Below are 12,649 nucleotides of genomic sequence, written 5' to 3'. Positions count from 1 at the left end.
CTGAAGTTCCTGCTCTCCAAGAGCTTGGAAAGAGTTAGGGTGAACCTTGAGACTACAGCTTCTGATCTCCACCCACCACTTCTCATCTCCCTTTTACCTCTTCCGATGGAAATCTTCCAACAGAAGTGGAGAGAGGAGTGTAATGACTGTGTACTTATCCACCAGCTTCCACAATTACCAATAATTTTCCATTTTGTCAAATCTTACCTTATTTCTTATAATGCCTTGCATTTAACTACTCTTTGAAGACAGAACAGAGAATGATGGCAGGATGGATGGAGGATGATGGATGGATAGACAGAGGATGCATGGATGGAGGATGATGGGTGGACAGAGTATGAGTGGATGATGGATGGATGGATGGTTGGAGGATGGATGGATGAATGATATGGGTGATGGATGATGGGTGGATGAATGGCTGGATGGAAGATGATGAATGGACAGCTGATGGGTGGTTGATGGGTGGAGGATGACGGGTGGATGGAGGATGGGTGGATGGGTGGATGAGGCTGGATGGATGGAGGATGGGTGGATGATGGATGGCTGAAGCCACACTCTGCCCCTCCCCACCACAGAGCCCACCCCACCTTACAGACCCCACCTGGGGAGTGGTCTGAGTCCCGACACAGCTCTCCTCACCTCTCATTGCTTTGGGGTCTGTGACTTAGACCCCACATCTCTCCAACCTTGCTGGCTGCTCAGTCTTGGGCTCTGGGATTGATTCATTCCGATTCAGGGGTGCTAATGGACTTGGGGCTAACCTGCTCTGGCTTATTAATGAGCCCATTTTGTTCTAAAAGGCAGTGTGTAGCAGAACGGTTGAAGCCATCAGCTTTGGCTTCCGCCAGTGCCAGGTTCAAATACTGGCCCTGCCACTTCCCAGCTGGGTGGCCTGAAGCAAACCCCCTACCCTCATTTTCCCATCTTTAAATGGGGGTCACCCCAGCACCTACCCCAGGAACTGCTTCAGGCTCGAAGGAGATGACGTGGCTAAAGCTTTTAAAGTGCACAAGATGTCTTTATTACTGATGTCCATACATCTGGACTTGGACTGGGGACCACTGCCATGCTCTCCTCGATATAGGTTCTGGAATCTGCCATCCCCTTATTTTGAAGATAGAGTTTTGATGCTTTTCTGACTTCTGTTCACAATTTCTACAAGGTGACTGAGTGGACTAACTCATTCCCAGGAACTTCTGTGCATGGCACAGGGGCCGAAGGCTTCCTCCCCACCCCTGATAATTAAGCAGCACCACACATTCAGATGGAGCCCCAGGCTCAGTGGCATGGCCCCCGACTCTCCCAGCCAGTACCTTGTCCAACAAGCCCTGAGCCAGCTCTGCCGCACTGACTGGAGTCACTCTAATGCCTGTCCCACTGCCCCGTACCCCGTCTTCCATCTCAGAAGCCTGGACCTTCTCTGCCCTCCAGATCTAGGGCAGCTGAGGGCTGCACAACTCTGCCCTCTCTCAGTCATCTGGGGGCATAACATCCTGCAAGGGGGGCTGCTTTCTTCTTACTCTGTTTGCAGCAGGGGGCTCTCAGCATTTTTGCAAGCATCAGCTTACGCTGCTGAGCTTTGTTTGAAATTATGCATAAGGTGCATTTAGATTTAAGTGAAGCAAGCATCTCTTTCTGATTTTTAATTGAGTTCTAAGGCATTCATTGGAATATAAAGTCCATTTTGATCTGTTCTTAGATAGAAACAGAAGCTGCCCAGTGATTTCTATTCAGCCCAGAAATCTTCTGCATTATTTGCAATTTAGCAGAATCCGTAGAGGTGACTCCAGGTGTCTTTCTCACCTTTGTTTTTTTCTTTTTCTCCCAAATTGCATTTGCATTTCTAGACTAGCCAATTCTTTTTTTAAATTGAAGTGTAGTTGATTTACAGTCTTGTGTTAGTTTCAGGTATACAGAAAAGTGATTCGGTTATACACACACACACACACACACGTGTGTGTGTGTGTGTGTGTGTGTGTGTTCTTTTTCAGATTATAGGTTGTTACAAGATATTCCCTGTGCTATACAGTAGGTCCTTTCTGTTTATCTGTTTACATATAGTAACACGTATATGTTAATCCCAAACTCTTAACTCATCCCTCCACCGCCCCCCCCCCCCGCCTTTCCCCTTGGAAAACAAACCTCAGTTTGTTTCATATACAATGGAATCTTACTCAGCCATAAAAAAGAATGAAATAATGCCATTTGCAGCAACATGGATGGACCTTGAGATTATTATACTAAGTGAAGTAAATTAGAGAAAGACCATTGTCCCTGCCTTCCTGGGGCAGTGCCAGTCTGAGGAGCCACTGTCCTGGCATAATTGTTAAGAAAGCATCCCTTCCCTCTCAGAAGTGTCCTGGTTTGAACCCTCAGTTGTACGGCCTGCCAACGAGGACGCACACACGAGTATCCACAACATAACTCTCCAGGCTGCAGTGGGCACCTCGGCGTCTCCGGGTCATCTCGGCCATAGCCCAGGTGCGACGCAGACAAGGCTTTCCCTGCAAAAGCAGCTCTTCCAGCCATCCTGTCCCAGTGAGGCTACCACCCGCCATCCAGCTGTGCAACCCAGACACCCCCGTACCTGGCTCCCCTCACCCCACATCCCTCACCCCCACCCTCCACATCATCACCATCTCCGGAGCTCAGGCTGCATCCTCTCTTGACCGATTTCATGCAGGAAATACCCTCCCTCCTGGTCTGCCCAAATGGCTACACTGGACCCTTCCAGATCCTTCTCCACCCAGCAAGCAGAATTAGTTTGAAATCCAAATTCCCAAGCCTGCCCTCCTCTCCCTTGTCCCTTCCCCCAGAAGCTTCCCTGACTCCCTGACAGTCAGGCTTTCTGTCATTTGCTCTCCTAGCCTCAGGGACCCGCCCTTCCTAGTAGCCTCAGTGAGGCAGTTTTACCTGTGTGTGTGTGTGTCTGTGTCTGCCCACTTAGACTAGAAGCTCCCTGAGGGCAGGGGCCTTGCGTGGCTCTTTGCACTGGAGTGCCACACTCTTGGCATGCACAGGTCACCCAGGATCCCAGAGCCCTCATCCAGTCCAGACCACTGCAGAGGGACCCCAGGCTTTGGATGCCCCGTGCCCCAAGCCTCATGTCCTTTTATGGGCAGGATCTTTCTGGCCAGGCTTAGCCCCCTGCCCTGGCTCTCCCCACAGAGTCCTGCCTCCAGGGCTGCTGTATAGAAACAGGACACAGCCCCCCACCTTCCAGACACCCATGAGACCCACGAGAAACCCACGAGACCTAACTTCCTCCAAATCCACTTCCCACTCAGGAGCCACAAGCGCAGCTGCCCTGATGGAGGGCTGTTTGGTGCAGGCGTGGTCTGGGCGATAACTTGCATTCAATCTGAAGATTCTGTGGCCACCTGTGCAGGAGCACCCTTGTCCCCACTGACATTTGAAGACCCTGAAGCCCAGAGAGACTTTTCGCAGGAGCTGCTTTTACAGGCCTGCTGTAGACCTGAGACTATCAAGGCAAGTTCCCCTTAAACACAAAAAAGGGGAGTTAAAAGACACACTTCTCTCCGCAGTCCCACTTCCACCTCCCCCTAGCTAAACAGTGTCCCCCAGCCCGGCTGTGAATGCACGTCTGCCTGTCACTTCCCTGCATGGAAGGCAGGTGTTAGCGGCCCCTCCTAGGGCTGTGAGGGGGGATTTGACTAGACAGGCAGGTCTGGAGCCCAGCATGGTGCCCTCTGCACAGCAGGCTCTTAGATGTGGTGGCTCCGTAGGTGGTGACCTGCTGTGGCCAGAGAAGCAAGGAGCCCACGTATCCCCCTTCTGCCTCAGGCCACTGTCACATAGGGTCAGAGACACGACTGATGCTGAAAATGATCCTGAGCCTGGAACCCCAGGCTCCCAGTCAGCAGGCATCACGAGTGCTGTCCATGCTATTTGCCACTAGACGGCGGTGTTGCCTCTTCCTTGCCTGAACTGGGGCCCTTTACCTTAGATTCTCAACAAGTAGAAAACCCTGGCTGCAGGTGTTAAACCTGCACCCAGATCCTGCACAGCAGGCTCCCTGTTTGACGACGCTTCCCAGTGGGCTCTTGGAGCCCCCCAGCCAAGCGGTCATCTACAGAAGAGCAGGAGTAAGGGGAGGTCTGCAAAAGTCCCAGGAGACCCCCTTCCCAAGCCCTCAGGTGGCTCTCCATGCAGGCTGAATCAGGACATGACTTTGTATGGTGGTGAGAGTATAGCTCAGTGGCAAAGCATGTGCTTAGCATGCACAGGGTCCTAGGTTCAATCCCCGGTACTGCCCGCCATTAAAAATAAATAAATAAACCTAATTATGTCCCCACAAAACAAAGCAAAAAAATGTAATAAAATAGCATAATGATGGGTAATACATAATAAATGTAATAAATAACATATTATATATTTATTTATATGTAACTATATATTTAATATATAAATATTTTATGTAAGTATATAATAAATACAACATATAACAAAATAATTTTTGAATGTAAATAATAGAATATTTTAAAATATAAAAAAAAATTTCCCCTCACAATAGAAAATGAGATCATGCCCTTAAGAAAAAAAAAAGACGATTTTCTGGTTGAGGCACACAGCCCAGACCACAAATCTTGCTACATGTAGAGGCCATGGCCTCAGACTTTAATTGTTTGATAACCACCACAGTGATTTTTATGTCACTGCCATAAATAAGTGCTCAGTATTTCTTGTCAATAGAGGTTAAGAGTGAAAAGATATGTTAAAAACAAAGCAGTATTATTAAATTCTAGTTAGATATGGTTGCCTTTCTGGGTCTCTAGAGAGTCATACATGTTAGGGAGTGGTAACTAAGCACCAGACTTACAGACATTCTCCTTGAGGAATCAAAAAGTCCTCAAGAGACTTTTGAAAGAATGAGAATTGGAAACGGATTGCACTAGATGATGGCTTTGTCCGGGAGCCACCAGATGGGCACACATCTCACGCTTTGGGAAGCTTCTGAAGGATCCGGTGTGCAGACACACACCGTGAACTTTTCCCTGGGCCATATCAACGGCAGTTTCTCTGGATGGACTCTCGACAGCCCAGAAATGAGTGCAAGGACCAGAAGGAAAGCCATGCGCAGGCAGAACTCAGAACTCGGCATGCTGGCCTGAGGAGCTGCCCTCGGGGACCAGGAGGTGGGCCTTGTACCACCTGGTGAGCACTTGGTGCCATGATGTTGAGGGGCCGTCCAGGCTCTGTGGTAGCTCCACAAATGCTTTATTAAATATCCATTTAAAAATCTGCACACATGTCTGCCCTCCACCTCCTGGCACACGTGCTGGTGTTAGCGGCTCTCCTAGGACTGAGATATTTGATGAGATGAGGCCAGCACAGTGTCTGCCCCGCAAACTCCTCGATGCAGTGGCTCTATACCTGCAGCAGAAACAGCCTATTCGTACGAGTGATGCACCAAATGCTAGCACATTGCAGCTGGTGGTACCAGTCATCTCCACTTCATTAAGTCAAAATACCCAGGCTTCTGCCCGTCTGTTGAGTTGACGCACGCGCAGACAGCTGTCCAAAACTTGGATCATTTGGAGCTTTTTATCTGCGTGACTCAGTGCTCTCTCTCTCTCAGGACTGTGCAACCAGAGACAGGTCGGCTTGTTGAAACCAGCACCGGACATCCCTCAGTTCCAATGTCTGCAATTCTCAAAACAGCCTTGTCACTGAAAGTTCAGTTTTTCACCCAAGACTTGAGGCTCTTGCAGCCACCAGTCTCCAGTGAAGCCGCCAGCACTGACTGCCTTCTGAAGAGGGCTGTAATGTATTGAGTCAGCAACGGGATCGTCAGTACCGGCCTAACGCCAGGCAGGAGGGGGCCTGCCATGGGCCCGGACTTCAGAGGGTCTTACTTATCTCACACACACACACACACACACAAACAAACACACACACACACACACACACACACACACACACACGAGAGAGAGAGAGAGAGAGAGAGAGAGAGAGAGAGAGAGAGAGAGATGGGGCCGGTGGCGGGGAGATTTATTAAGGAACACATCCCCTCTGTGCCTCCAACTTAAACGTCCACTCCTGCAGTGATACAAGCTGAGCCCAGAGAAACGCTCCCCACATGTCTGGCTTTATGTCCTTGGATCAGAAGGTCACGGTGCTTAGCACCGGGCGGTTGGTGGGTCCGTGCCACAGCCATGGGACACAGACGCCACTTCCAAGCAGAGGGAGGGTCTGCGCAGCAGAAGGGATTGGGTGAGCAGGAAGACACATCGTTCAACTGTCAGGTCCTTCCTCTGTGATAGCGGAAGTCCTGGAGGTTCTCGCAGGACCGAGTGTAGCTCCCCATCATGCTGGGACAGCTCATGACTCACACGTGCCTGTGCTTGTTACCGCCCCAGCCCACTGTCGTGCCCACAGAACCCCCAGACATCACTGTGTTGTCATACTTGTTGTAGGGATGACCTTCAGACACATAAAAACTGCAGCTGTACATGGTTTTTATTTTTCCTTCTGTCATTTTGTCATTTCAGTAAGACTGCTTGTGATGACAGAGGCTAGTAGGATGTATTTTATTTAAACCCAGATGTGGGTTCTAACCCTGGCATCATAACTTGTGAATGCTGGGGCCATAGCTGAATTCACAAGAAGTAAGTGTAACCTTTTTCATTTATAAAACAGATGTAAGCCAGAAAAATAAGTTTTTGAATTTAGAATTTTTCATATTGGCATTCCAAGTGAGCCTTTGTTTTTGACTAATAGCCTCTGCCTCTCCTGGGGGAAAAAGTTGGGGAATGTTGGACAGAATGATTGGCAGGGCCTTCCGAATGGCAGTGGGGGCCCTGGAGTCTGGGCATCCTCCTCCCTCGGCCCAGTCCCTCCTCACCTCTGCCCTTGAGGTGGCAGCTTGCACGGCAACGATGCCCCTGGGTTCTCCTGGCTCTGGCTCCAGTCGCCTCCTTTGGGATGAGCTGGGATCTTACTCTTCCTTTAGCAGCTCTGTCCAGAAAGTTCCATAAATAGAAGGACACCTGCCCCATCCCAGGTCTGGAGGGCTCCTGGTGTCCTGGCCGTGCTCCCACACTATAGGTGGGGAGACTGAGTCTCCAGAGTTCTGAAGCATCCAACTGCGGGGCCTCTTACCTGGCTCCCCTTCCTCGGGCTTATCTTGGCTAGATGTGCCCATTTTCAAGATGCCCCCACTGAAGCTGTGGGGCCTCTGGTGGAGGCACTGCAGGTAGAGGGAGCCAAGTCCCTTGGGCAGTCTGAGGCGGTCCCCCACGGACCCCTCGCCAGCCCAAGACAGGACTTTGTGATGCAACAAACAAGCTAGCCTGGCCTCTTGTACCGCGGCTCCCCTTTGCCAAAGGTGGGGGGTCCCCCCAGGAGGGCCAGCCCCACTGTGCCTGCTTCTCCCAGCCCGCACTGGTCACCTGTCAGCCGCGCAAATCCAGCCTCTCATCATCAGGTAGGGAAGGCAGCCTGCGGCGCGGAGGGGCTAAAGAAGACAGGGGCCCCAGAGAGGCAGTGGCCAGGCCCTGTGGCCCTGTGGCCGTGGGTTGACGAGGGCTAAGCATGTGGGCAGTGGAGTCAGGTGGCCTGGGTGGGAGCCCAGTGCTGTGCTTGCCATCGTGCAATCTTGGGAAAGTGTCATGACCCAGAGCCTCGGTCTCCCCAGCAGTAAAATGGACTAACCCTGGTCCCCCCTGCGCAAGGTGGCTGGGAGGGCGAATGGAGCTCTCATGCGAGGCCCGAGCAGCCTCCCCGCCTGCAGAAGGTGCCAAGACATCTTGGCATCAGCCGTCGTCCTCAGCCCACGTAAATGACCACCACTCATTCCCATCCCAGCCAGGAGCAGGGCTCTCCCAGAGCACCAGGCTCTTACCAACTCCTGCAGAACCTCAGCAGCCCTGACCAGCATCCCCACCCCCTGCCACTCTGGGGCAGAGGGAGAGAGGGGACCAGGCCTCCCCTCCTGCCTCTGTCCTTCTAGACCTGTGACACCCACCCAGGCTCTGTGTCAGGCTTGCTGAGACAGGCCCAGGGTTCTGAGTCTCAGGAGTCAGGCCAGGGCTCCCCCAGGAGACCACGTGCTTCACAGTGGGGTCTCCTACAAGTCCTACAGAGGAACCCCCCACCCCCCTGCCCAATGACAGGGGATGTTACGGCCTCCCTGGACTTCTCTCTGACTTCGCCCACGCTGTCTACCTGGCCTGGGTTTCTCTGTCCAGCTAACCCCATTCAGCTAACATTCAGAGCTTGGCCAGGGCACTGCCTCCCCAATCTGGAGAGGGAGGGCAGGGCTGGGGAGTGAACTCAGATCCCACTGGAGCCCGTGAGACTCACCGGGGGATCTCTAAACAGTGGTGAACCCAGCTCCCACCCAACCCTGAATCAGAGTCTCGGGCAGGGGCCCCGCCCACCCCGTCGTCCCAGTTCCACTGCAGAGAACACGCAGCTGAGCTGGCCTGAGCCGTGTCCACAGTGCCCTTGCCCCAGTCTGTTGCTCCAGCCCTGCTCCCGAGCTCTTGGCCCTTTTCTGTCTTCTCAGTGACTCGGCCAAGAGCGGGCTCCTCTGGGCGCCGACCGCAGCCCTGCTGCTTCTGAAGGGGTCCCCTTGGGAAGGTTGTGCTGTTGGTTTCCTTAGCTGTAAATGCCTGTGATCGCGGCTCCCTGGGGGGAAGCTGAGATGCTCCAGGATGCGATGCAGATGCTGAGCACTGGGTGGGGCGAGTGGTCTGTATGGGTGCCCCACCTCCGCGCCCCGGCCTGGCACTGTCCTCCCACCGCTTTCCTGGGGAGCACCCTGCCTTCTCCGAGCACCCCTTGCCCGCTGTTGGTAGAACATCCCTCCCACTATCTGTTCCTCCAAGATTGACAGCAAAGCTCCTAGAGCTTCAAGGCCACAGCCGTGGGCAGATGAGGTCAAAACAATCGAGGCCACACCTCACACACTGCCCAGCGTCCTGGCCTCACTCTGGGGCTCCACCTCAGGCAAACAGCACACCCAGCTGTTCCCCAGGGGACGGCGGTGTGGCTCTGGGAGGATGAAGGTGAGGTCCTGACCTGGAACCTTCTCTGCTGGGTGTGCCCCGCCCCCAACCCCAGCAGCCAGCAGGGAGTGGAGCTGGGCGGGTTGTGTTGAAAGCCCAAACCTGAAACTTGGAAAGGTAATCCTCCACTAAATCACCTTCCCTTCAGGCTTTAATCCCCCAGCCATCCCTCCTGTGTGAGTTTCCTGGAGCTGCCCTAACAAATGACTGTGAAGTGGGAGGCTTTAAACAACAGAAGTGTGCACTCTCACAGTCCCAGAGGCCGGAAGCCCCAGATCGAGATGTGGGCAGGGCCCCACCCCCCAGGCTCTTCCAGCTACTGGTGGCTCCAGGCTGCCTGGCTTGTGACCTGTAACTGTGTCACTACAGGCCCAGCCTCTGTGGTCTCGTGACCTTCTCTGTCCCGGTCAGATCCCCCTCTCTCTGATAAGGACACTTGTCTTTGGTTTTAGGGCTGCACTAAATCCCAGCGATCTCATCTCAAGATGCTTAACTTTGATCTGCAAAGAATCTTCTTTCTCAGTAAGGTCAAATTCACAGATTTCTGGGGTTAGGACTTGGATGTGTCTTTTAGGGGGATCAACATTCAAACCACTCCTCCAGCTTCCTCTCCCCAAGACATGACGGCCTTGAAACACCAACTTGGAGATGCCCAGGATTTGCCTGGTAACTGCTCTTGAACAGCAGTTCCTGTGACGCTCCCACCACTCCCAAGCCCCTTGATACTAGAATACGGGGAGGGACCAGAAGAACAGACATCCAGAACTTCAGATATGGGGATTCCCAAGGGAGGATCCCGGGCCAAACCCCTCATTTACAGATGAGAAACCTGAAACCCGTCTATGCTCCAGGGGAGCCAGGGGTTCGAAGGTGCCCAGTAGGAGCTGACCCCTCTGACTTTGTGTCTCCAGGGACAGAAAGGTCAGCCCCAGAGGAAGGAACCCAGGAGACTGCGGTCTTAACTGTCTGTCTCTTGCTTAAGGAATGCTTGTAGGCACAATTCATGCAATGGTGTTTATGAAATACCTACTACGTGCTGGGCCCTATCCTAGGTGTTTGAGATCCACCAGGGAATCGAACAGAAAACACCCTGCACTCTGAGAACTTGCATCCCAGTGTGGGGATCCAGACAAACAAATGAATAAGTAAGTGTGTAGTGTGTAAAGTGGTGGTGAGGAGGAACAGCTGGATGAGGAGGGTAGGGGCTGCTATTTTATACAGAGTGTTCTGGCCACTGAGATGGCATTTGAGCAGAGGCCTGAATGAATTGAAGGAACAAGCCATGTGGCTGGCCAAGGGAAGAACGTTCTAGGCCCAGGCAACAGCAAGTGCAAAGGCCCTGAGGTAGATGCAACCCTGGGAGAGACCCAGAAAGGCAGAGCAGTGTGGGAGGAGGTGAAACAGTTGATGCCAGGTTGGAAAGAACTGGTTGATACCCCAGGTAAGAGGGAAGTAATCAGAGGGCCAGGGACAACACCTGGCTTTGTTTGATGAGATTATTCCAGCTGCTGTGCAGACAGGTTGCTGTCTGAGCAAGACAGGGCACTGGTGCCCAGTTCGGTTAGAAGCTTTGCAGCAATCCAGGGCGGAGATGTGGTGGCAGCTGGGGTGGTGCCAAATGGTCAAATGTCAAATATATTTGCAGGTAGAGTTGGTGGTATCTGCTGATTGGGTCTGGAGTAAAGGTTGACTCTGAGCAGCTGGTAGGAAGGAGGAGCAGTTCTGGGGAGGGAGCAGCAGGGAGATCGAGGAGCTGGCTCTGGCACCCAGGCGGGAGCAGGCTTCCCGGTACTGCAGGGCGCAGTCTCAGCACCCCCAGGGAGCCGAGGTGGCCGGGCAGGTCCTACCTCCGAGTCTCCCCTTCTCTCAGCTGCACCTTCCCTCTGCCAGTCGCTGCCTGCCCGAAGCCAGGGGGCTGGGGTGGAGAGTCAGACATCCACCCGGGGCCCAGCCCCACCCAGTCCCTGCCAGAGCCAGGAGGAGCATGCAGAGGGACACCTGGTCCTAAGCACCTGGAACACCGCTCCACTGCCCTCAGAGCCCCAGCACAGCCCCACCGTGATCCCGTTGCTGTCACCCCATTGCCACTCAACCTGAGACTTCTGTCCAGGTGCACCCATTCAGAGCAGGAGGCGGCAGGCTTGCGGGGAGGTGGGGCAGAGCCAGAGCCTGCAGGGGTGGGTAGGCATGCCGAGCCTCCTCTCCAGGGATGTGGTCACTGTGTTAGAGACACAGAAGCTCCCAATTAGGGGCCTGGACAGTATGCAGACCCTGGGCCTCTGCCAGTTGCAGACTCCTCCAAATCAGGGGTGTGTGTGCAAGGAGAGGTGCAGGGGAGCCGTCAGAATGGAAAGGACCCAGAAATGCTGCTGTAAAACCATCTCCTTACACTCGGTTCCCAGATATGTCAGGGTGAGAACCGCTCTCCCCCTGCCTCTGCCCCAGAAGAAGGCAAAAAAACAGGCTTCCTGGAGAACTCACTGGAAGGACTGTTTCAACCCAGAGCGGCTGGGTCCTTGTCCATCAGTCAGTCAATCCACGGAGGTTGCCAGCCTGCCCTGAGCCAGGCATGAATGCTGCAGGGTGTACCAGTCAGACGTGGTCCCCACCGACCCCCCCAACCATGGCATGCCCATGGGTGCATCACTCACACCCAACTCCCCTGTCCCTTTTTCTGAAGCCAGTGTAGCCACGCGTGGCCCACGGAGCTTCGCAGAGGGAGGGAGGGATGAGAGGATGGACCTGAAACCCTCAGACAGAAGTCAGCGCCACAGGGTCCTTCCCGACAAGCTGGGAGTCCTGGGGGACCTTGCTGGGTGCCCCTGCCCTGATTAGCCAGCAGGGGGTCAGGGGGCTGGCCCTAAGTTCAGGGGTCCGAGGTGATGAGACTGAGTTGAGAACGAACAGGAGACATCTGTTAAGTTCCCAGAGCATGTATTCATTCATGTTCAAATTGTGTCTACGTATTGACCAGGTAGTACATGAAACTGGTACAACATCCATAAGCGCAAGTGGGTTTACAGGGAGAAGCCAGTCCCCCGCCGCCCAGGTCCCCACCCGGAGACAGACCTGCTGCCAGGTGCCGCTGCGTCCTCCCAGACAGCCAACCTGTCCTTCCTCCTCCTCCTGCCCTCTCCTCTCACCGCCCCACTTCCTTTCTTCTTTTCCTGAACAAATGGAAGCAGACTCTACCCGCACCCCCACATTCCAATGTCCTGTTTTCACTCACAGTCATGGAGCACCTTTCATGTCATCATAAATAATGGCTGTAAAATCTTCCCCTGGAAGAATGTGCCAGAACCTATTTAATGAATCTCTTGATGATTGGCACTGGGTTCTTCTAAACAATGTTGTAATAAATAACTGGGCAAAGATCATTTCACACCAGTGCGTGTCTAAGACAAATACCTCACGAGGTATTGCCAGGTCCAAGGCCATGTGCACTGTCATCATGACAGATGCAGCCAGAGCACCTCCCAAGCAGGTTCCAGCCGCCATGCCCACCCGCAATGCCTGAGGGATGCAGGTACTTTCACTGAGTACCTGTCTGTCCTGGAGAAGTTCCCAGGGCTGCACACGCCCCCTCCCCACCCTGGGTTTCCGGCCTCTGGCTTCTG

This window comes from Camelus bactrianus, chromosome 9 (genome assembly GCF_048773025.1).
Source record: "Camelus bactrianus isolate YW-2024 breed Bactrian camel chromosome 9, ASM4877302v1, whole genome shotgun sequence".
NCBI lineage: Eukaryota > Metazoa > Chordata > Mammalia > Artiodactyla > Camelidae > Camelus > Camelus bactrianus.
The sequence above is the reverse complement of the archived record's forward strand: the minus strand, read 5'-3'. Positions refer to the sequence as shown.